Source organism: Ambystoma mexicanum, chromosome 2q (assembly GCF_040938575.1).
Source record: "Ambystoma mexicanum isolate Mex_15411 chromosome 2q, UKY_AmexF1_1, whole genome shotgun sequence".
Taxonomy (NCBI): domain Eukaryota; kingdom Metazoa; phylum Chordata; class Amphibia; order Caudata; family Ambystomatidae; genus Ambystoma; species Ambystoma mexicanum.
Genome location: NC_090924.1, coordinates 436,036,941 through 436,059,460, shown reverse-complemented (window position 1 = coordinate 436,059,460; position 22,520 = coordinate 436,036,941). Strand labels below are relative to the sequence as shown.

Genomic DNA, 22,520 nt, shown 5'->3' with positions numbered 1-22,520 from the left:
TTTTACAGACGCAGCAGCGACAGCCTGCAAACATCTTGGCAAAGCGCATGCAACAGGATCAAGGGAGGAAGAGTAGTAACCGCATGGCCAATTCTTCCCTCCATGTTCCTGCGTTAATACAGCCAAAGCACATCCATCACATTCATGCACAAACAACACAAAGGCCTTCTCATAGTTCGGTGTGCCCAAAACTGGCGCCGAACATAATGCAGTCTTGAGCAACTCGAATGAATGTTGATGCTCCGTATTCCATGGCAATGGCGAAGAAATACCCTTCTTCGTCAAGGCCAACATCGGTTTTATCACTAGTGAGAAGTTTGGGATCCATAACCTACAGTAAGAAGCCATACCTATCAAGGCTCTAACTTCATTTTGTGTATTTGGGACAGACATGCCAGAAATGTGTTTTATTCTTTCAGGTGTCAATCTTCTTCCCTCCTTTGACAGGAGATAGCCTAAATAGGCGACCTCCTGGCAACAATATTGAAACTTTTTGAGCGAAGCTTTGTGACCATGCTTAGCTAGATGGATGAGCAACAACACAGTGCCCTCTTTACAAGAGCTCTCAGAGTCAGCGGCTAAAAGCAAATCATCAACATATTGAAGCAACGCACAAGCAGGGGGCAATTCAAGGGTATCAAGCTGCTCTTTCAAAGCCCTACTATAAATACTAGGAGTCTCAGTATAACCTTGAGGTGCACGAGTAAATGTGAATGAGCGTCTCCCTAAGGTGAACGCAAACAAGTATCTACTATCCTCATGTATAGGAATACTGAAGAAAGCATTCTTTAGGTCCACAACACTGAAGTGAGTAGCCGTAGCTGGAATCATGGTTAATATTGTCGTCACATCAGGCACAATTGGAAATTGCGGAGCAACGACTTTATTAATGGCACGTAAATCAATTATAAAACAAAATGGAATTGCATTATCACCTTTTTTGTACACGGGTAAAATCGGACTATTGCACAAACTTCCTGCAATCTCCTCAATCACCCCACGATGCACAAAATCGGAAACAATGCTCTTCAAAGCTCGCTCGCCTTCAACTGAGATCTTATACTGTGGAATACGGGGCAGCTTAATTCCATGTTTCAAAACTATTTTAACAGGCTCAATCTGCAAAACACCGACATCATTGTCATCAACTGCCCACAAACACTCTGGTACATTACTGGATTCTGGCGGCAAAGGTCTAGTCAAGAATTGCAAAACAGAACATTGCTGTGGTGAAATCGTCAAACGCACTCCATCAGAAGAACCATGAATTACCGCATTTAATTCCTTCAACAGATTCAACCCCAGCAAATTCTCTCCACAATTCGAAGTCAAGAGAAATGGACAGTGGTCCGTAAAGGGACCCAAAGAAATAGGTACCGGTGTAGAAACCGGACAAACAACTGGTGTGCCAGAAAACCCTACAGAAACATTGGTTTGCCCTGACAGTGGAATGTTTGGAACCCGAGAATGATCAATGGAGCACTTCTGTGCTCCAGTGTCTATCAAAAATTGATGTTTCCTATTTCCCACTACCATTTCAACGTAGGGACCTTTCTGATTAACGGTAATAGGTGTAGGTTCCAAACCCTGCTTCGGGCAATCCTAACGAAACAAAATATCATCAAAAGGAAGCTCTTCAGATAGATATGCAGCAGAAGTATGATCAAATATGTTTCTAGTATCCACACTCGAAGTCTGATTATCCTGTGAAAAAGGTTGTTGGGGATCCTGCGAAAACTGGCCTCCACCAGGGCCCCCTACACCCGGGCGACCTCTGGATCGTCTACCCATATTTCCAAATGTGTTATTCGACCTCTGTCGAAGGACGGGGCATTGTGCATGCCAATGACCCTCCTGGCGACAATAGGCACACTGGTTAATATTCACGGGACCCAAGGGCACATTCCCTTGTGGAACATACTGACCTCTAATCTGCGAGCTACCCCCTCTGGGGCCTCTAACAATTTGCTGTAACAATACTTTAGTCTTCAAATCACCTTTTCTCTTCTCGACTCTATCTTTTTCATTATTGACACGGTTCTCGTAGTACTGAGCCATGTGCAGTACTTCTGATTGGGATTTCACCTGCCAAGCGCTCTCAGAAGACATAATTTGTGACTGGATGTCAGGCAGCAATCCACGTACAAATTTGTCCACAAATAATCTTTTCCCAGACTCTGTGCCTAAGTCTTGTCCACTGAAATCCGAGAATACCTGTTCGAACCGATTAAAGAACTCGGTAGCACCCTCAGATTTTCCTTGGACACAGGCCGTAAGCTTGTCCCAAATAATTCTCTTTTCGGGGATTATAGTTTTCAGTTTTGCAATTATTCTGTCAGTTAGTATCACCTGAGGTGGTCTATCACCAGCTGGCCTTTCCCCATCAAGCCTAACTATGTTAGCCCATGTATCTCCCAACCCTGGTACATCGTCTATAGTTCTAACTTGTTTCCACAAATCTACAGGCAGGAGTACAGGGAATAGAAAATCAATGTCGCCTAGGGTAAACACTGAGGACTGCAAAACGGACTCTATCTCTTTATAGAACCCTGTCGGATTTTTCCTAATGTCAGGAATAGTTTGTCTAATAGTATTCACTTCCTGCTGTCTTGAAAACCGGACGTGAACAAACTGCGATACAATGTGCAGGAATCTCCACAGCAGGTGTACCTGCTGCAGCATTAGCAGGAATCTCAACCTTTGGGACAAATGTCGGAGGAACCTCTCTCATAGGCAACTGAGATGTAGGCAACTCCGAACGCTTACTAAGCAACAGAGCTAAGTCGAGCGCTAAAGCAGTTGAAGAAGTGTCAAGTGAAAAAGCTCTCTTATAAATGCTCAATAACTCTGTGGGACAACTAACCTTTCTCTTTAAGCATTCATCCTGCAGGTACTCTACCATTACCTGTATCACTTTCCTCTGCATTTCTAGCGTATATTGACTGTATGTGTCATATACCTCAACTGGAGTTATCGATATGTCTGAAATCCATCTAATCGCATCTTTTGTACAAATTGGCGCTTCCTCAGATGTCGATTTACGACACGGAAGAAATCGTTTCTGTACATACATACTTTCTTCTTCGTCATCCTCATTCCGTAACCTTTCCAACTCCTTTCTATACTCAAATATCCTCTCAACATGCTCATGTACCTTCTCCACAGTGTCTCTAGAAAACGCTAAAGTATTCAGGTCCCTCAACCCTTGTGGGAGATCTGCATTATTTAATTTACCCCACATTACACATAAATGAATCCATAAACCTTCAATGAAAACATTTTTCTCAGGAAAATTATCCATATTAGAAAGTGTGGCAAGAACATTAGCTCGATCATCTCTCTCCATACAATGCTTAACCCATGCAAACAAATCCTGTTTCTTTTCTGTAGGAAAAGTATTACGAGTAACAATCCTCGACCCCGCACCCTGATCAACTACAAGCGGTACAGAACTACTTGGGAGTGAGGGTGCAGGCAAATTCAATGGAGGTACTATTACTGGTGCAATGGGAAGAGGCAGAGGAGCAGATGGAGGAACAACAACCGGAGGAATAGGAGCAACAGGTTGAGCAGGAAGAGCAGGAATAACAGCAGGAAGAGGTACAGCAGGAGAAAGAGGAAAATACGGAGGTGGTACAGAGGCACCAGGCATTCGTTCATTTAACAATTTGTCGATAAACTCATCAGAAACATGAAGATCTTTAGAAGGATAGATTTTCTGAATACCGAGTGAGAAAGCCCTGTCCATATTCCTAACCGACTCAGACTGTTTGTCCTGATCATATAACAACGCCTTTTCAGCATTTGTTTTATGACGGCGCACATGTTTTTCCCTACTTTTAAGCTGCTGCAACGCTTCTCTTTTCCAATTTTGCAAAACATCAAATGCTGTAGGTCTGGCCTTCTTTTTTAACAAGACTGACTCTAAATATTCAATACGAGGGATCTCAAAACTTCCATTGACTGGCCACTGAAGTTTGGAGGCATGTCTGGTTTGTCTGTGCCAAATTTTATTAAATACTACACTTCCAATGCCATGCTTACAGTACATAGTACATGCCGGTGACCCCTCCTGTGGTGCCGGATGGCTAAATTCCAAAGATTGTCTATCGCTGCGGAGTAATGCCCTAAAGCAGCTAGACAATTTCCCAGGCATTTCTCAAATACTCGGTGTTACCTGGTCAATAATTGTGTCTGCAGATACAATGCGCCAAATTCAAATTGTCAGGGTTGAATTAAGAGTCGGTAACGACTCACCTGACCAAACCTAAGGAGGACCGATCGGTTTACAAAGGACTTACCTAACGAATTTTACCTTGTGTATGGTGATTTCGGCAAATCTCCCCACCTCAAAAAATTGACCCTCGTCAAGATGCCGTCTCAGACCACACGGCTATCGTCCAGGGAACGGATCGTGCAGCGCTGTTGAGGTGTCGCGCCTCTTTCAGTCGGGCCCGTTATGTCACACCGTCCGATCCCAGTCCGATAGCGTGCGTCAACCTTCAATAATCCGGCATCAATCTTGAGGGTCCCTATTCTGGGCGCCAACTGTGAAAACAAGGAAATAATATGAGGCAGGGTAACCAAAAAGGAAACACACCAAACACAGGTTACAAAGGAACATACAAAGTACTTTATTTTATACTGAATCCAGTTACAAAAGAATAGAACAAAATTCAGATAGCTATCGACCCTCAGTACAACACAGCGAACTCCGGCGTGGTTCGGTGTGCTCAGTGAGTGCAAATAATCATTGAAACAGTCAGGCTTGTATACATTTCTCCAGCCTGTTGTCCAGCCTTTCTTCAGGTTAACCATTCCATAAATAAGTTACTGCTCTAGGGTCCCTTGCCAGGTCAAATCTAGTTCATCTTAGGTTTATACATTAACAAGAAGGAATGGTAATAATGTATGCTCTAGGCCTAACATTACAATGCAGGACTTAGTTTATACAATGTAGTTAAGCAGGTGTTCTCATTCAATTATAGATCAGTTTTGGTGATACAGGTAATCCATTGCACACAGGTCAGCAGAAGGACAAGGTCTCAGCTCATGACCCTAACAAGTGGCCTGCAGGCAAGTTATACATTAGCTGTACAGGGGTCATGACAATCGAGTTCTGTTCTGCATGACATAGGCTACCATTTTAGCTAACATGGTGACTTTATAGAGCAAGGAAACCTAAAATGGCGGCTTGACCCAAAATGACAGTTTACATGGTTTCTAAGGTCAGGACCTTGCAATGCGAGTTTATTCACATGTAGTTTATAAGCAGCTTGTTAGCAGCTTGGCGTAGGCCAATATACATATATTCATAGCAATAGGAGGCCCGATATAATTTCTAGTTTGACACAGCGGCCAGGTTGTAGGGGCCGGGAAGGCAGCGTTGGCCTCTGCCCTAGTTCAGGCAGCAGGCCAGCAGCCCCAAGTATGCTCACGTGGCATGTGACACAAGACACAGAAGAAAAGATATGGAAAGAAAAGTATATCGACATGTTTTCCCTGCTGGGTTACAGGAGGGTAGAGGAGATTAAGGATCCTGAGGGGGAGGGAAAATAGTAGAAATCATGTGTAGAAAGTTGCTTGGCTAATTGGGCAACATGCTTTGCAATATTTTCTGCTGTATTGCTCCAGACGTTTTGAGAACTTCAACAAAAGCTGTTGTCTTATAATCATTTAGGGCTGACCATGTACCATGACTGTACATGCAGGGCCTGATTAGTTTATGATGAAAGGTTCAGAAGTGCCAGGGCTGGGAATGCACTGATGGATTGGGGGACTATGGCGATGGATTTGTGGGCCAGCTGCACAGTAGAGGCCATGTTATTGAGAAAGGGACTGGCAACGGGGAGACCGCTGCAGTCCTTTCGAAACATCGGGTGAGCGGGGAAGAAGAAGGGATCATGCTGAACATTTAATAAAGCTACGTGCACAAGACCGGTCTGTAAATTCAAGCACGTTTTCTCATTCTGCGGGATGTTTAGACACGGGGAGATTAGGTGTGTCAAATGCAGTAAGGAGCATAATAGTGACAGGAACCTTGAGGAGCCCCCAGTGAGCCTTCCCTCGCCCGTGTGGGTGAATGTATTGTGGGCATGGGCCAACAGGTCACATCGGGCGGGAGACATAAAATTGTTGGTGGATGTTTTTTCCTAAGGGTTTTCGAATTCCGTTCTGGGGTTGCCCACCCCCCAGCCATGGTCCTGGAGAATCATGTGTCAGCCAGGACCCAACCCGGGACATTAATAACTGAAGTAGAAAAAGATGTCAAAGTGGGTAGGGTCACGGGACCATTCTTAACCCCCCTCTTAAAAAATTGGGTATGTTCCCCATTAGGCATTGTTCCCAAGAAGGAGCCAGGGACGTATTGGTTGATTCACAATCTATCATTCCCTAAGGGGCCCTCTGTAAATGATGCAATTGATGATGACTTGTCGCTCTCTGAGGTATGCTTCTTTTGATGGGGCGTTGGCTTAGTTGCAGCGGTTCGGAAGAGGTATCAGATATCATCAAATCTTCTTTTCGCCTATTTCCTGTGCATCCGGATGATTATCATTTGTTGGATTTTCAGGTGTGGGGGGAGTATTACTTTGACAACACATCTTTGTGTTGTTCTGAGCAGGAAGAATGACAAGGCCTGTGATGTGGATTGTGGACCACTCTTTCATACGGAGAATGGAGCGGAGGGTTCAGGAGTGCCCGGGGTTGTTATCTGACGTGGCAGCCTGACTGGATTAGTTGTGGGGGCTTACAGGTTTGCCAGAGGCGCTCGCTGGTGGAGTCTCGGAAAAGAAAGAAGGATTTGCTGAACTCTCCGTTGGTTATTTTACACGTGGGGGGCAACGACTTGGCACAGTTGGGGAGAAAAGGGTTGATAGAAGGCTTATTGTGCCTCTTTTCTTGGTTTGGACGTTTTTGCCTGAGGGCCTTTCTCGCCTGGTCTCACATCATTCCAAGGTTGGACTGGGGGTGACCGGGACCAACACGCCCATTGAACATTTTGGCTTGGGATTTCAACAATGAACTTGCTTGGCTGGCTTCATGCCACAGGCGCCTGCGGATCATAAAACATGGCCTGTTTAGGGGCCCTGGGACATGTCATTAGGATGGGGTGCACTTATCCCAACTAGGAACCGAACTATTGCTTCAGCACTTTTTGGCCATAACCAGATCATTTGTAGAGGAGGCGGGGGGAGGGGGTTGGGGGGGGCCACGGACCGGTGAGTCCGCACCCCTGTGTCAGGTGCGAGAGGACCATGAGGACACTAAGATCCCCTTTCCGGGGACTCCGAAGCTGGAATAGTGCTTGGGGGAGGGCATAGGGTGCACCCCATTGTAATGGGTGTACAGCCACCGCAGGGTCCGGGCGGGGGAAGTTTTGGGGGGGTGAGATCAGGGGGCAGCTTGGGGCGGTGACGAAGGGGCTGCCTCCTGGTATCGCCCCCCTAGAATGGCATGGTGGAGAGGCGACAGAGCCTCCCGCCTTGGGAGGCGGGAGCCATGGAGCCTCATTCCGAGTTTGGAGGTTGCCTCCAAAACCGATCCGGGTCCGGTCTGGCTGAATGGGGACTTAACGGGTCATTCCGACCTTGGCGGACCCGATAAGTCCCCATTCCGTAAACCATTCCCCATTTGAGCCCCAATAGGGCTCAATGGGAATGGAGGAAGCGCTAATTACGAGGCCGAAAATAGCAGGCCCGTTATTAGCGCCCTGGTCCCTTAGCGGGACCCGCAAAGGACGTGTGGTCAGACCACACGTCCTTTGCGGGTCCCGCTAAGGCACCTCAGAATAGGGCGGTAAGGGTTTACCGGCACAGGCATCCTTACCAGTGCCAGTAAAACCTTACCGCACAACTCGGAATGAGGCCCATGGTCCGCCTGGACCACGTGTCAGTATAAAGATGTTAAATTGTGTCATCATTACTGCTGAGTTTTTTTTAGGAAGTCACAATTTGGGTGTTTGATTAGGTTTTTCTGTGTAATGAAATGTGGCCGTAATGGCAATCAAAAGATGATTTGGGTTGTGCGCTCTTCCCCTGACACTGCATCTCTGCAGAGCCCACTGCACTGTACTTTCCCTTTCCTTGAGATAACTGCCAGGACCCATGTGGGCTGAATGAAGCCACGGAGGTTAGTGAGCCCTGCAGAGGCTCTGGCGAATGGAGAGCCGTGAGCCCTGCATTTTTTTGTACAACAGTGGATTTAAATCTCAATAGGGTTGCAACGAATTGTTACAGGAGTGTTTGCTTGAATTACAGCTCTGTACAAACAGAACTGTGAATTAACATCTGTTCACTTTCTTTAACTGGAAAATGCATTTGTGCCCCTCCTTAAAAGACTGCAAAAGAGGACTCATTACACATAATCCCAATTGAGAGCCAGAAGGAAATCTGAAATCGTTACACCTGCACAGTTGAAAACCTCTGGCAGAGTATCAGCCTTCTGAGCTCGGACCATGCTACTAAAGGTGAGCCAAATAATGCATGCAGGAGAGGCTCTATCTGCAAGCCATTTAAGCAGGGCTATGTGAGCTCAGCTAGGAGAAGTTAATTACCTCCTCGTCCCTACAACGTGAGGCTGAAAACGTTCCCTAAAATGCCCACTTGTGAGGACTGACCCTGGGAGAGAAGGACTCAGGATAATTGTATTACTGGTAACTAATCAGAACATTCCCCAGCCACTGTCCCAATCCACTCCTCTCAGAGTGATTTCTTACATACAGTTGGCTGGACTAGTGTTGACTCATTTTCATTTTAGCCATTTCGAACTTCATAATGAAGAGCTTCTGATTCCATGGAAACCTCCCTTTGAAAAGTTTTTTGTCATTAGTTAATTTTTTATGAAAAGTCTTTTTTTTTTAAATTGTCTCTGCCTGGATATTCCTTGGTTTATTTGGGACTTCTGTGTTACACTGTGGCACTAGGCTCAGTGGATAGCTCAGCGGCGACGTGCTCGCCTTGAAAACAAGAAGACACAGGTTCGATCACGGGTCCGCGCTTACATCTGGGTATTCACAGCGTCATAAATAACATATCATAATCATAACTCTGCCACATCTTCCATTGTGCTCCCCTGCCACTTTGTAACCTCGGAGGACTTTGGGAAGGCCCCCCAGTCTTCATTTTAACTTCTTGTTGCCTGTTTGGCACAGAGGGAGCTTGGGCACTAGCGTTAAGGCGGTCGGTGTAGCTATCTGCCTTCCATAATCAGACCCGGCCAAGAAGAGTGGGAGTGTGGAGGAGCTGCGACCCAGGGGAAGGGAAGGGGAGGGGAGAGGAGGAAGGACGGCTTCCTTTGCAGCTGTCGCCTGTGTTCTTGGCAGCAAGAGTCCAGTCTGACTGCCAGGGATCCGGCCCGGCTGTCCACGCTCCCAGGGTTTAAGCTACACGTCCAGCCGTGACGAGGAGTGTAACCTGGAAGGACACTTAGTGAGTGACACCGAGTGGGGCGAACCACTCCCGGGCGCTCTGCCACACTAAGAACAAAGGATGGAGCAGACGGAGGAAGATGCCATGATTATAATAAAGGGGCCTCGAGCGGGGGTGCCTTATTTGCCTTGATTTTGGCTTATTGACAAGATGCTGCCTGTCAGGAAGGCCGCTGCAAGGAAGAGTCCAATGCATTATTGGCTGAGAATCCTTTCACTGGAGGGCTGCCAACATGTGCCATTAACGAGAATTATCAATCGAGTGTAGCAAGGGAGCCCCGAGCTACCAACTGTGGTTTGGGGGGGTTTCTCGAGAAACAGTTTTTAAAACAATCGGTTAAAATGGTCAATTTTACAGCACACGTTTTGTGAAAAAATCTGTTCAAAGCATTACAATCAGCAATGTAGGGTAACACATGAACACATCCAATAGATGCCAGGTCACTAATAGTACAAAGGAGCATGATGTGAGTGCCCACACTTCATGCTATGCCAGCATTGTTACTGTAAAACAAAATCATGATGCCTGTGCCCACAATGTATGCCATTATTCTTCCACTGTAAGGCGACATGTTCATGCTGACTGTGCCAATTCATGCCAAAATGTTCACCGTAAGAACACACGCATGCTAGCTGTGGTTAATAATGCAAGTCTCAACACTGTGTGAAGACACAGCCATGCTCGCAGCGCCAAGATATTCCAGTAGTACCACTTTAAGAACACACTCATGTTTGCTAGGCATTGCCACTCTAAGAAGGCAATCTCGCATGTGCACACACACACATGGGCACATACTGACACACACAACTTCTCACATGCTCATGTGTATACACACACACACACACACACACACACATTGGAGGTCATTACGACCCTGGCGGTAGCCGTGCCGGTAAATACCGGCATGGATGCCACCGGAGACATGAATTTTCCGGCGCCCAGGAATGGGCAATTACCGGGGCATTACAGCCCCAGCGGACCCGGTAATTGCCCATTCCGGGTGCCGGAAAATATGACTCCCCATTCCGATTTGAGTCCCATTGGACTCAATGGGAATGGGGAGGCAGGATGCACCGGCACCGTGCATCCGTCGAGTTCTGCGAGCGGGTGCTGTTCCGCTCGCCAGGTCAGACCTGGCAGGCTGAAAGGCTCCTGCTTGCAGAACTCGTTGTTTGCTGGTCCGGAAACAACGGTATCGGCAAGCTTACCGGTACCGTTGTTTCCGGACCGGCAAACTTGTAATGAGGCCCATTGTTTTTTTCACATACCCGTTCCGATGGGCTTATTGTAGTCCACACACATCATCAAGTTCCCCAAGCTAGTCCACCCGGCATACTACGCCTACGCAGACAAGAAGCAGAAGCAAGGGAAGGTGCCAGTAGAAACTTCTTCCTGAGTCCTGATCTCTGTGCTTGCGTAGGTTCATGAAGGACGTCACCCTTGGCAGGCCTTGCACTACACCAGCCTGTCTGCTCAATGGATCATGAAAGGCTGGGATTGAAAAATGCCCTTGACCTTGTGTCGTGTAGTGGGCATGTGGTACTGAATGCAAATGGCATAGCAGGTGTACCGCCGGCCGAGGAGTGCTTCTTCTGCTCATGCTGAAGCAGGGGGAGAGCTCAGATTTTACCTTTGCCCGTCTTTGGCTTCAGGATGGTTGGTGGCAGACGGGCACTGCCCTGTCGCCCACTGTGGCGAGATAGTGGAAGAAGAGTCGCACAGACGCCTCGAGACTAGATGTGCTTCCAGGAAACCCTGAAAGCCACACAGCGTGCACGTGGCGCTGGACACATTCTAGATGGGAAATGATAGGGCAGAGTCCCAATCAGGTTCAGGAACCAAAACAAAGAAGTGGGCGGGCAGAGTGTCTAAAACTAAAGAACATGAGAACCAATGGGGAATGTTGGGCTTACAGATCATGAGTAATTCCAGGCGGGGGCATACGTCTAGGTAGAGGTACCCCCTCCTCCTGAGAGAAGCACAGGCCTCTGACCTGCGGGGACTATAGCCTCTGGAGAGACTTAACGTTTCCCGCATTTTCTGAAGCACAAAAAGATACTTTCGAGGAACTGCTCGAGCCGAAATTAAGACTTGAAATTCCCAACTTCCTAGTAAAAAATGTTTTCATTAAAACGTTTTATTGGTTTAAAAAACAAAAGTCAGGTACAAATGAATGTTACATGATTTTGTTAAAAAAAAAAAATCCTTCAACATTTACAACTTAATCATCATCCTCTTCTCAAATGACATTAAAAGCCTAGGAAGCTGTTCTTTTCTTCAACCCCCTTCAACATTGCCCTTTGCTATCAATACAAACTCTAACATTTTCATTGTAGCAATTACCAGTCCAGTTTGCTCACCCATCAATACCCATTTCCACCACTCCACTGGGCTCAGGGTTGACCCTTTTTCCATGTGTCCTTTCAAAAAGAAATGTCTAACTTCGATCAATGACTGACAGGCCGTTATCAAATGCATCGGACATTCCACCGTTTCTGGCAGCGTGCAGAATCTACACCATGGGCCTCATTACGGCCCAGGCGCTAATGGGTTAACGGCGCTGTAAAAAGCTGCGGCGCCGTTAACCTATTAGCGCCTAATTACGAGGTCCCTTTGCGGGACCCGACCTTAACGGCTGGTTTTACCAGCCGTTAAGGTAGGGACCCGCAAAAGGACCTTGGTGCTAAGTACGGTGCCGCAATTTGCGGCACCGTACTTAGCGCCTTCCCCATTCCCATTGAGCCCTATGGGGCAAAAATGGGAATGGGGAAGGGCCATGGCGGCATGGGGAATTACCGCTCCGCCAACCTCGGAATGGGGTGGTAATTCCCCATTCCGCCATGGCGGACACCGGCATGGACCATGGTGCTAATAGCACCATGGTCCTCCGCCTGGGTCGTAATGAGGCCCCATGGATTTAAGACCCCCGGCGTCTTCCTCCTCCACTGTACCTCCCTTGTGTCCAAGATATTTAGGCGACAGCGAAGTAGAAGGTCGAGGATCTTTGGAGAAGGCCATTTCTGCAAGTAAGTTGGAAGCACATTCATATCCTTTCCATCCTCAATCTTCAAACACCCCAATTCATCTTTCTCACAACGCTCTTCAGTGTCCATCTAGTCCCACGTCTGGAGCTTCTTCTTCAACTTCCAAGGGTTGGTTGTTAGATCTCCAATCTCAATATCCCTCCCCTTCAAAATGTTCTCCACGGTAATGTACTAAGATGGCAGAGAAGGTTCCAGAATCAGTTCTGGTGACAAATCACAAGGCCAACCTGATCGGTTGCCACAGTGGCTGGGTAGTGACACGTTCCAGTGGAACTGGAGCCTCGGTGCTTGGCTGCCTCTCCGCATGGCAACCGGTCAGTGCCATTTCTAAGGTCGTGGCTTAGGGATGGCCGATGGTGTTGGGGGTCCGTCACAGGTGAAGGGCACAGGAAAGGATGGGTACAGATCTAGGTGGTAGAGACTGTGTGCAAGAAGCCGCGACCGCTCTAAAACCTGCCCTTGCCCACACCTGTCAAACCCCGCCTGCCATGAAGCACTTGCTTTCGTGGGAAAATGGTGGCCCTATATGCTGTGATGGTCATACAGAGGACGGAGTGCAAGAGGCAGCATTCCCTCTGGGTGTGTGGACAGGGGCAAGCGCCACCATGGAAACACCCCTTCAAGGGAAGCCCAGGCAGGTAGAGGCTCTGATCTGGGTATCTAGGAGAATACATTTAGAGTACAACCTGCTGCTTCTCTTGAAAGTGTCCCAGGACGGATTTTATTTCGCGGAGTTTTGACGAAACTTTTTCACCGAAAAAGCTCCTCGAATTTCTTTTTTTTATTGGGGGGTTACCGCACTCCAAACCCCACTTTCCATTTAATTTCTTTTCTATCCTCCCACCACCCCTACGTCCTTATATGCCCTTACCCATTCCCGCCCGCCATATTTTTCGATGAGGTTTTTTTCCGCCGAAAAACTGCGCGAAAAAAAACGGGTGATGAATGAACGTTGTACAGATCAAGCACCCAACCCTCAGTTGCTTTTCTGACCCCATGAAGATGGTGAACAATATACATGGAAAGAGGACACACCGCTTGCCCTCAATGGGCACTTCCATAGCTCCTGTAGTGTAGTAGCCCGTAGTCCTTCCATTTTTTTTGTTTTGTTTAAACGCTGAACAAGCCAATTAGTTTGTAGAGGGAAGTAGACGGAAACATGTTTGTTACATGCATTCATCTCACATGACTTTCACATAGACCTACCTAAAGTTGGATCTCCTGTCAGAAATAGCTTCTCTAGTGAACTCCACTCGGGTGTAAATACTCAACGCTGCATTGATGTACTTCATGCATTAGCTAGTAGCCGGAACACAGTCTACACAAAACACTACAACAGAAGACATCTCCGGCTTGCTACAAATGGAGTGTACCTGGGTCCTGAATACAAAAGCCCAGCTTCCCAAAACCCTTAAAGAGACCCGAGAAAGGGCCCGTCTGTATTCTGTCGCCTCACCAGAGTGGGGCAGTCATGCTGTGTTTTGCTTACACCCTCTTAGTTCGCACATGCTCCTAAGGGCAAACATGAAAGTGCCCCCAGGTGGCAGAGGCTACAGAACTAGCAGTGGAGACGGCTCTGGGCAGTGCTTTAAGTGGGGTTAATGTTAATGTTAAAGGATACCGAGTGGTCCCCTGGCGCTCTGAGAAATTGAGGGGGCGGGGCTCTGCAACGAAGGTATGTGGACTAAATAATGGACATAGCCTGAAGTGTCCCCAGCACGGGGCAATAAAAAAGAAAAGTTGTTGAATTACTTTTTTTTATTGTCCCATGCTGGGTATTTGAACCCGAGCCCTGCCGTGACAAGCCAGAATTGCATTGCACTGTGCTGTTTCATTTGTGCTCTTTTTCTTTTGTTTCATTTAATAGACTGCATAATATACATAGTCTATTGAATGAAACAAACGAAATCCAACACCTACAGAATAGCACAGTGCAATGTGACACTGGCCAGTCACCAGCAGTGCGCGGGTTTGAGTTTAAATCCCCCGCAGGGAAAGGAACAAAAAGTGCATGTTGGGGTTGTCAGTGGTAGTGTGAGCCCGAGCAAAGCCCAGGCTCGAAAGAGGTTTGGGGAGACTGCCGGGGCCTAGCCCTGGCTAGCCCCAGCCCACTTAAAGCCCTGGCTCTGGAGTGTCTAGGGGGGCACCTCTCAGTGCCAAGTCCATCTTGGTTCTATAATGTCTTCACAACAGAAGCCACTTCTAAGGAAGTCTCTGGAGTTCTTCTCTGAGACTAAGTGACAATTCTTACTAAGAGACCCGCGTCGCATGTGGTGCAGTTCCAGAACACATAGTAGACAGCCCACCCCATAAATGTAGCAGAACACCCCAATTAACAGGCAATCTGGCACTGTGAGAGAGACAGTTCTGCTTATAGTAAAGCAGAGGTGAGTCGTTTAAAACGACACTGGTTGCATTTAGGAATTTTCTGTAAAGCGGGAGCTCCACCTTGAAAAGTAACTCATCCATCGGCAGACATGCCAGGAGTCTGCTACTTCTCTGAGAGGGAAAACCTCTCTCATAGACGGGATTTCCAGAAGGAAGGACATTTCCACAGAGGAGGCTTTTCATCTTGGGTTCTGGATTACTAACATTTTTGCTGAGCGATGTGATGGGCAGAAATTGGGGACTCGCTGTTAAACAATTCCTAATGCAAAACCAATTAGCCTTTGTGTTCACTGCACAGAATCAATCACAGAAGGAGCATTTTAAGGGTACAAGGTTACTTTAATGAATGGGAGGTATATTTATTTATTTTTGTATTTGTAAAGCGCCTTACAGCCCAAGGGCATCGAGGCGCTGGACATATATGGGACCAAATAGTCCAAATCTGGCTGGGATGCAACAGTGCTGATGGTAGCACGTATCCTTTCCTGACGAGCCTTCCATGGAACACCTGCCACCTGTGAGGGGGTGGCTCGCCACAAAGATGCACGCTGACTGGAATGGTAAGCGCAAGGCCGTGTGTAGGGACTTCACAGTCACTTTGGTCCAGGGATTCTCGGGTAGTTCACAGGGCTAAGCGGGTTCTTGGGGAATTGGCTCTAGCGGCATCCCTTGCTCTCTTGTCTTCCTGCCGGTTTACCCCCTCCCCAGTCCAGGTGTCCCTAATGGGGGTGTTAGTGCCAATGGTGACATCTATTTGTCTGTCAGCTGTCTTACTCTAATGATATTTCCCTAAATCGGTGGCTCCCTAACTCCCTCTGGGATTTTCCAACTCTCCCTGACCTACCCTGCTTTGAGTCACTGTCTCTCCTTCCACACTCTTCTTGCACGACCCTTCACCAGACTGCGTTCCTAAGATGTTCTCCTCGCACCATGTTACTGTCCCTCCCTTCTCTCCCCTGGCCTTCCACCTCCACCCACTGATCTTACTTTTCTTCTTGCTCCCGCTCGCTCTTACTATCAATCTGATCCCCAACTATCCCTCCGCTGCTCCCTCCGCTGTTATATGTTCCTCCCTCATCCCTCCTGGCTTCCTCCGCTACTACTCCCACCTCTCCTTTCCTACTGCTACTCCTACCACTACTTCTGTTCTCCAACTCCCTGTCACTACTACCGCTGCGCTGCTACCACTATTGCCTCTCGCCCCCAGTATTCCCTCTCGACTGCAACCACCACTCACTAAGACTTACAACCATCCACTAATGCCAGCCAGCAGCACGCTACTTCTCTCATAACGACTACCACCTCTGCTGCCACTACTGCCCTGTTACTCCTACTCTACCTCTACTCCACACGCTCTCCACTCACGTACAAATACTCCACAGACCCACTTCCCCCCAATAGCTTCCAGACTATGGTTGCTCTTGCCTCTTATGGTCTCTAAGACATCCTCCACCAACTCCCGTCCTCACCCCACTAACCCACACTAGAACACTTACTTGAATAGCCCACTCACTCCCAGGATTGGCCACTTACCTTATTCAAGGCTGAGGGGGTGAGACATGGAAAGTGTTGGGGAGGTTCCAAAAGGGCTTGTTACCTCCACCCCTTCTCCATCCAGTGCAACTGCATTTCTGGCTTGGACACTAACGTGGCTCCCAGGGATCAGCATATCTTCCAGGCCTCCCAGGAGGCCTTTTCCACTTAAAGGTGTCCCTGGCGGGCTAGTGGCATTACAGAGGCCTTCACAGAGGCCTTGCTTAAAAAAATATTTTCCCTGGTGGTATAGTGGTTTTCTCGAGAACAGGCTCCAGCCGACACCATCAGCAGGAGTCACGCTTTCCTCCTTCTGCGGTGACCTGGTTGCCGCACCACCTGCTTTTGGGTTGCCGGGCCGCGCTCTCCTGTGACCGGTGTTGCAACGTTCCATGCCGAGCGATGTGCGGCAGCGTCTGCTACCGTACACGCGGCGTCCTGTGGCACCGCTCCCTCCTGGGGCTCTGGCGGCCTGACGGCGGTGGTCCTGCAGCCGGTGCCCGGCCCGCCGCCATGTTCAGGTGAGGCGGGGCTGGGAGCAGGCCTGCACACACGCTCCAGCTCTGTCTGGATGTTGTGGGCTGCCTGGCTTCCCTGTCACACACCACAGTGACCTCTGTCACTGGCATCAGCAGGCATTCCCAGGACATTCCTATACTATTTTGCATTCAGTTGGGTTGACATGTGTTTCTCAGTCTGTCTTTTCAAAGCAATGGAACAAGCACTTTACTGCAAGACTTACCCTCACGCTTTGTAGCATGAAGTCACTGCAGCCAAAGTGTGTGATCTTTCCTTAATAAAAGCACTTGCCCTCTTGTAGCCATTGCGCACAAGACTGACCTACACTTTCAGAGCTCGAGGCTTGGTAACTCAGTGAACTGCAGAGTTTACAGTTGAGTGTCCTTAGGTTCTTGAAAGTGGTTTAGTTTTGCTCACAGGGCATATATATGTCCACAGGTGTAAGAGGGCAGTAAGTCACATGCCCACCAAGTACTCGGGACCTCCGGGAAAGTGTATTATTTTGCCTCTGCATTTTTGCGCCCCGAGTGGGGGGAGGGAGGGCCACTCAAACGAACACATACAGCTCTGTTATGTTACACTTATTTATGCCAGACACGTTTGCTCAAGGGCATATTGGCACTAAAAACCAGAACAGAAAGCACTGAGACGCCAATGTCCACATTTAAAACAGGAAGGTTTTCAATTGACGCTGAGACGGATAATGATTTTCATGGCCTCTAAGAGAAAGTGGCAGCTGATTCCAGAGTTTGGCTGCGGCGATTGAGAGTGCTCGCCCACCTACCCCGGACAACTGAAAACGGGGGACAGCAATCAACCGAGCATCCTGAGAGCGGAGAGGGCGCCCCGGGACGCAAGGAACGCGTTTCTCGCGTATTCAGCCCCCTGCCCATAAAAGGCCCGGTGAACAATGCGTAGGGACTTAAACTCGACCCTTTTAGCAACTGGGAGACAATGGAGAGACCGAGTCACCCGACAGATATGGGAGTTATAAGGAGAACTTGCAGCAACAAGAGCTGCAGAATTGTGAAGGTGCTGTAACCGGCGTATAAGAAAAAGAGGTTGAGCCAAGAAAAGAGCGTCAATGTAGCGATATGGCTTAGGACAAGAGAGGCAACCACCAAAACTCGTAAATGGGCCCGGGAGGTAATGATGCACTCTTTGAAGAACCCTAAGAGGCTAGTGACCAGTCTGACCGATGTTGCTGACCTGAGCTTCAATGGAGAGGGACGTAAAAATCCTGGCTCCCAGATTCTTGACTACTGCAACCAGAACAGGAGAAGCCCCCCAAAGCAGATAGCCAAAACGATGGGGTCCACAAAGAAGAGACCGAAGAAATAGATGGAGGGCCAACCACCCGGACCTCTGTCTTGCCTCCATACAGTTTAAGCCACCCATCCAATGACCCACAGCCCCCAAGCACCACTGAAAGTGCAGCGACAGCTCAGACTGGGAAAGATCAAGCCGGGCAATAATCTGGTGTTTTTGGCATATGAGTAGCAGCAAAAGCCATGGGAGTGGGAACTCTCACAATCAGCTGATGAGAACACAATATTATAGTCTAGCAGAGACTCCCAGGACTCCCCCTTGTTATTTGCACCCTAAGTTACTAGGGAAATCCAGACGTGGACCCCTTGCTCACTATTCTTAGAGAGGCACAGCTCCACCCTACTGATGCGGTCCAACCAGACCGAAAGCGAAACACGTGTCTGGAGTTGCTGTTGGTAATCTTGTTCAGAGGAGAATTGCCTAGCATTTCGGTGCTGGACTGCCTCAGGGCAGGACAAAGACTGATATGTTCGGGATATTTCTCTTCTGTGAAAGATAGTTAGCTAACGATTCTGGGTAAGGCTCTCGTAACCAGGACCAAAGTCTGGCAGAGAGACTCCCAGGACCATCCTTGTTATGTGCACAACAGGGTCAGTATTTTGCCAACACCATGGGACTAAAGTGAAAACATGCAGCTGAACATTACTGAGGCTTCATCTGGCCTCGCAATGTGTGAGGTGTGCACTGCTCCTCCCCCGTTGTACCAGTTCTATGTGTTTTTGAGGGACTGTTGCATCGCTGCTCACTGTGTTGCAATGTATGCAGCGCACATGTGACAGCCCCTTCCTGGCTTGTACCTGTGTGTGAAGTAATCCTGCACTGCTGCTTCCGTGCTATACGTACTCCAAGTCTGAATAGAGCTTGGACAGCTGCGCCTGTGCTGCACTAGTGTGAGGAGAATGTGCACTGAAGCCGCCTGCTCTGTATCTTTTCTGTAGGTGATGGAAACTTGCAATACGGTTTCCTTTTTTGCCTGCTTTTTGGGTCTGAGCCCCTCCCCCCTGCACAGCTGCTTTCCATGCTGAATGTGTTCTGTGTGTAAGGGAAGCTTGCAGTGCTGCTGCCTGTTCTGCACCAGTCCTGTTCGTGTGAGGGAAGCTTGCAGTGCCGCCGCTTGTGCAATACTTGTTGTGCATATGTAAGTGAAGTTTGCAGCATTGCTGCTTATGCAGTGCTTTCTCTGCATGTCAATGAAGCGTGCCCTGCTGCTGCCCATCTGTACCATTTCTGTATTGGTGAGGGAAGCTTTGTTTGATGCTGCCAATGCTGCATCCATTCGGGTTGTGTGAGGGAAGCTTGCCCTGCTGCTGCCTGTTTTGTGGCATTTCTGGTTGGTTGAGGGAAGCTTGCAGTGCTGCTGCCTGTTCTGTGCCAGTTCTGTTTGTGTGAGGGAATTATTTTGCCCTGCTGCTGCTTGTGGTATACATGTTTTGCATTAGTAAGTGGAGTTTGCACCAATGATGCATATGCAGTGCTTTCTCTGCGTGTCAATGAAGCTTGCCCTGCTGCTACCTGTCTGTACTATTTCTGTTTGTGTGAAGGAAGCTTGCTCTGCTGCTGCCTGTTCTGTACCATTCGTGTTTGTGTGAAGAAAGCTGGTTTTGCTTCTGCCTATGCCGCAGCCATTCTGTTTGTGTCAGGGAAGCTTGCAGTGCTGCTGCCTGTGCTATATTTGCTCTGTATATCTTAGTGAAGTTTGCACCACTGCCGCTTATGCAATACTTGCTCTGCAAGCCAATTAAGCCTGCCCTGCTGCTCCCTGTCCTGTGCCTTTTCTGTTTGTGGGAGGGAAGCTTGCTCAGCTGCTGTCTATGCTGCACCAGTTCTGTGTGTTTGAGGGCAGCTGGCTCTGATGCTGCCTATGTTGCATCTGTTATTTTTGCGAGATAAGCTTTTATTGCTTCTGCCTATGCGGCACCAGTTCTGTTTGTGCGCGGGAAGCTTACACTGCTGTTGCTTGTACTGTACTATTTCTGTTTGTGTGCGGGAAGCTTGATCTGCTGCAGCTTATGTTGCATCAGTTCTGTTTGCGAGGGAAGCTTGTTCTGCTGCTGCCTATGCTGCCCCAGTTCTGTTTGTGGGAGGGAAGCGTGTTCTGATGCAGCCTATTCTGCACCAGTTCGGTTTGTGTGAGGGAAGTTTGCTCTGCTGCTGCCTCTGTTGCATCAGTTCTTTTTGCAAGGTAAGCTTGTATTGCTTCTGCCTATGCATCCCCAGTTCTGTTTGTGATAGAGACGCTTGCACTGCTGCTGCCTGTTCTGTACTATTTCTGTTTGTGTCCGGGGAAACTTGCTCTGCGGCTGCCTATGTTGCATCAGTTTTGTTTGCAAGGGAAGCTTGCTCTGCTGCTGCTTATGCTGCACGAGTTCTGTTTGTGGGAGGGAAGCGTGTTCTGATGCTGCCTATTCTGCACCATTTCGGTTTGTATGAGGGAAGCTTGCTCTGCTGCTGCTTATGCTGTACCAGTTCTATTTGTGTGAGGAAGGTTTTCTCTGCTGCTGCTTATGCTGTGCCAGTTCTATTTGTGTGATGGAAGTTTGCTCTGCAGCTGCTTATGCTGTACCAGTTCTATTTGTGTGAGGGAAGCTTGCTCTGCTGCTGTATATGCTGCCCCGGTTCTGTTGTTTCTATGAGGGAAGCTTGCTCTGCTGCTGCTTATGCTGTGACTGTTCTATTTGTGTGAGGGAAGCTGGCTCTGCTGCTGCCCTGGTTCTGTTTGTGTGAGGGAAGCTTGCTCTGCTGCTGCTTATGCTGCACCAGTTCTGTTTGTGCGAGGGAAGCTTGCTCTGCTGCTGTCTATGCTGCCCCGGATCGGTTTGTATGAGGGAAGCTTGCTCTGCTGCTGCTTATGCTGTACCAGTTCTATTTGTGTGAGGAAAGTTTTCTCTGCTGCTGCTTATGCTGTACCAGTTCTATTTGTGTGATGGAAGTTTGCACTGCTGCTGCTTATGCTGTACCAGTTCTATTTGTGTGAGGAAAGCTTGCTCTGCTGCTGCCCCGGTTCTGTTTGTGCGACGGAAGCTTGCTCTGCTGTTGCTTATACTGTACCAGTTCTGTTTGTGGGAGGAAAGCGTGATCTGATGCTGCCTATTCTGCACCAGTTTGGTTTGTGTGAGGGAAGTTTGCTCTGCTGCTGCCTCTGTTGCATCAGTTCTTTTTGCAAGGTAAGCTTGTATTGCTTCTGCCTATGCGGCCCCAGTTCTGTTTGTGATAGAGAAGCTTGCACTACTGCTGCCTGTTCTGTACTATTTCTGTTTGTGTGCGGGGAAACTTGCTCTGCGGCTGCCTATGTTGCATCAGTTTTGTTTGCAAGGGAAGCTTGCTCTGCTGCTGCTTATGCTGCACGAGTTCGGTTTATGGGAGGGAAGCGTGTTCTGATGCTGCCTATTCTGCACCATTTCGGTTTGTATGAGGGAAGCTTGCTCTGCTGCTGCTTATGCTGTACCAGTTCTATTTGTGTGAGGAACGTTTTCTCTGCTGCTGCTTATGCTGTGCCAGTTCTATTTGTGTTATGGAAGTTTGCTCTGCAGCTGCTTATGCTGTACCAGTTCTATTTGTGTGAGGGAAGCTTGCTCTGCTGCTGTATATGCTGCCCCGGTTCTGTTGTTTGTATGAGGGAAGCTTGCTCTGCTGCTGCTTATGCTGTGACTGTTCTATTTGTGTGAGGGAAGCTTGCTCTGCTGCTGCCCTTGTTCTGTTTGTGCGAGGGAAGTTTGCTCTGCTGCTGTCTATGCTGCACGGTTCTGTTTGTGCGAGGGAAGCTGGCTCTGCTGCTGCCCTGGTTCTGTTTGTGCGAGGGAAGCTTGCTCTGCTGCTGCTTATGCTGCACCAGTTCTGTTTGTGCGAGGGAAGCTTGCTCTGCTGCTGTCTATGCTGCCCCGGTTCGGTTTGTATGAGGGAAGCTTGCTCTGCTGCTGTTTATGCTGTACCAGTTCTATTTGTGTGAGGAAAGTTTTCTCTGCTGCTGCTTATGCTGTACCAGTTCTATTTGTGTGATGGAAGTTTGCACTGCAGCTGCTTATGCTGTACCAGTTCTATTTGTGTGAGGGAAGCTTGCTCTGCTGCTGCCTATGCTGCCCCGGTTCTGTTTGTATGAGGGAAGCTTGCTCTGCTGCTGCTTATGCTGTGACTGTTCTATTTGTGTGAGGGAAGCTTGCTCTGCTGCTGCCCTGGTTCTGTTTGTGCGAGGGAAGCTTGCTCTGCTGCTGTCTATGCTGCCAGGTTTTGTTTGTGCGAGGGAAGCTGGCTCTGCAGCTGCCCTGGTTCTGTTTTTGCGAGG

General features: G+C 48.5%; 1 protein-coding gene across 3 annotated transcripts in view; it reads right to left on the bottom strand.

The window, feature by feature from the left end:
- LOC138569477 (chemokine-like protein TAFA-1) overlaps window positions 1–22,520 on the bottom strand; it is a 495,533-nt gene that overhangs the window by 257,276 nt on the left and 215,737 nt on the right. The window lies entirely within an intron of this gene.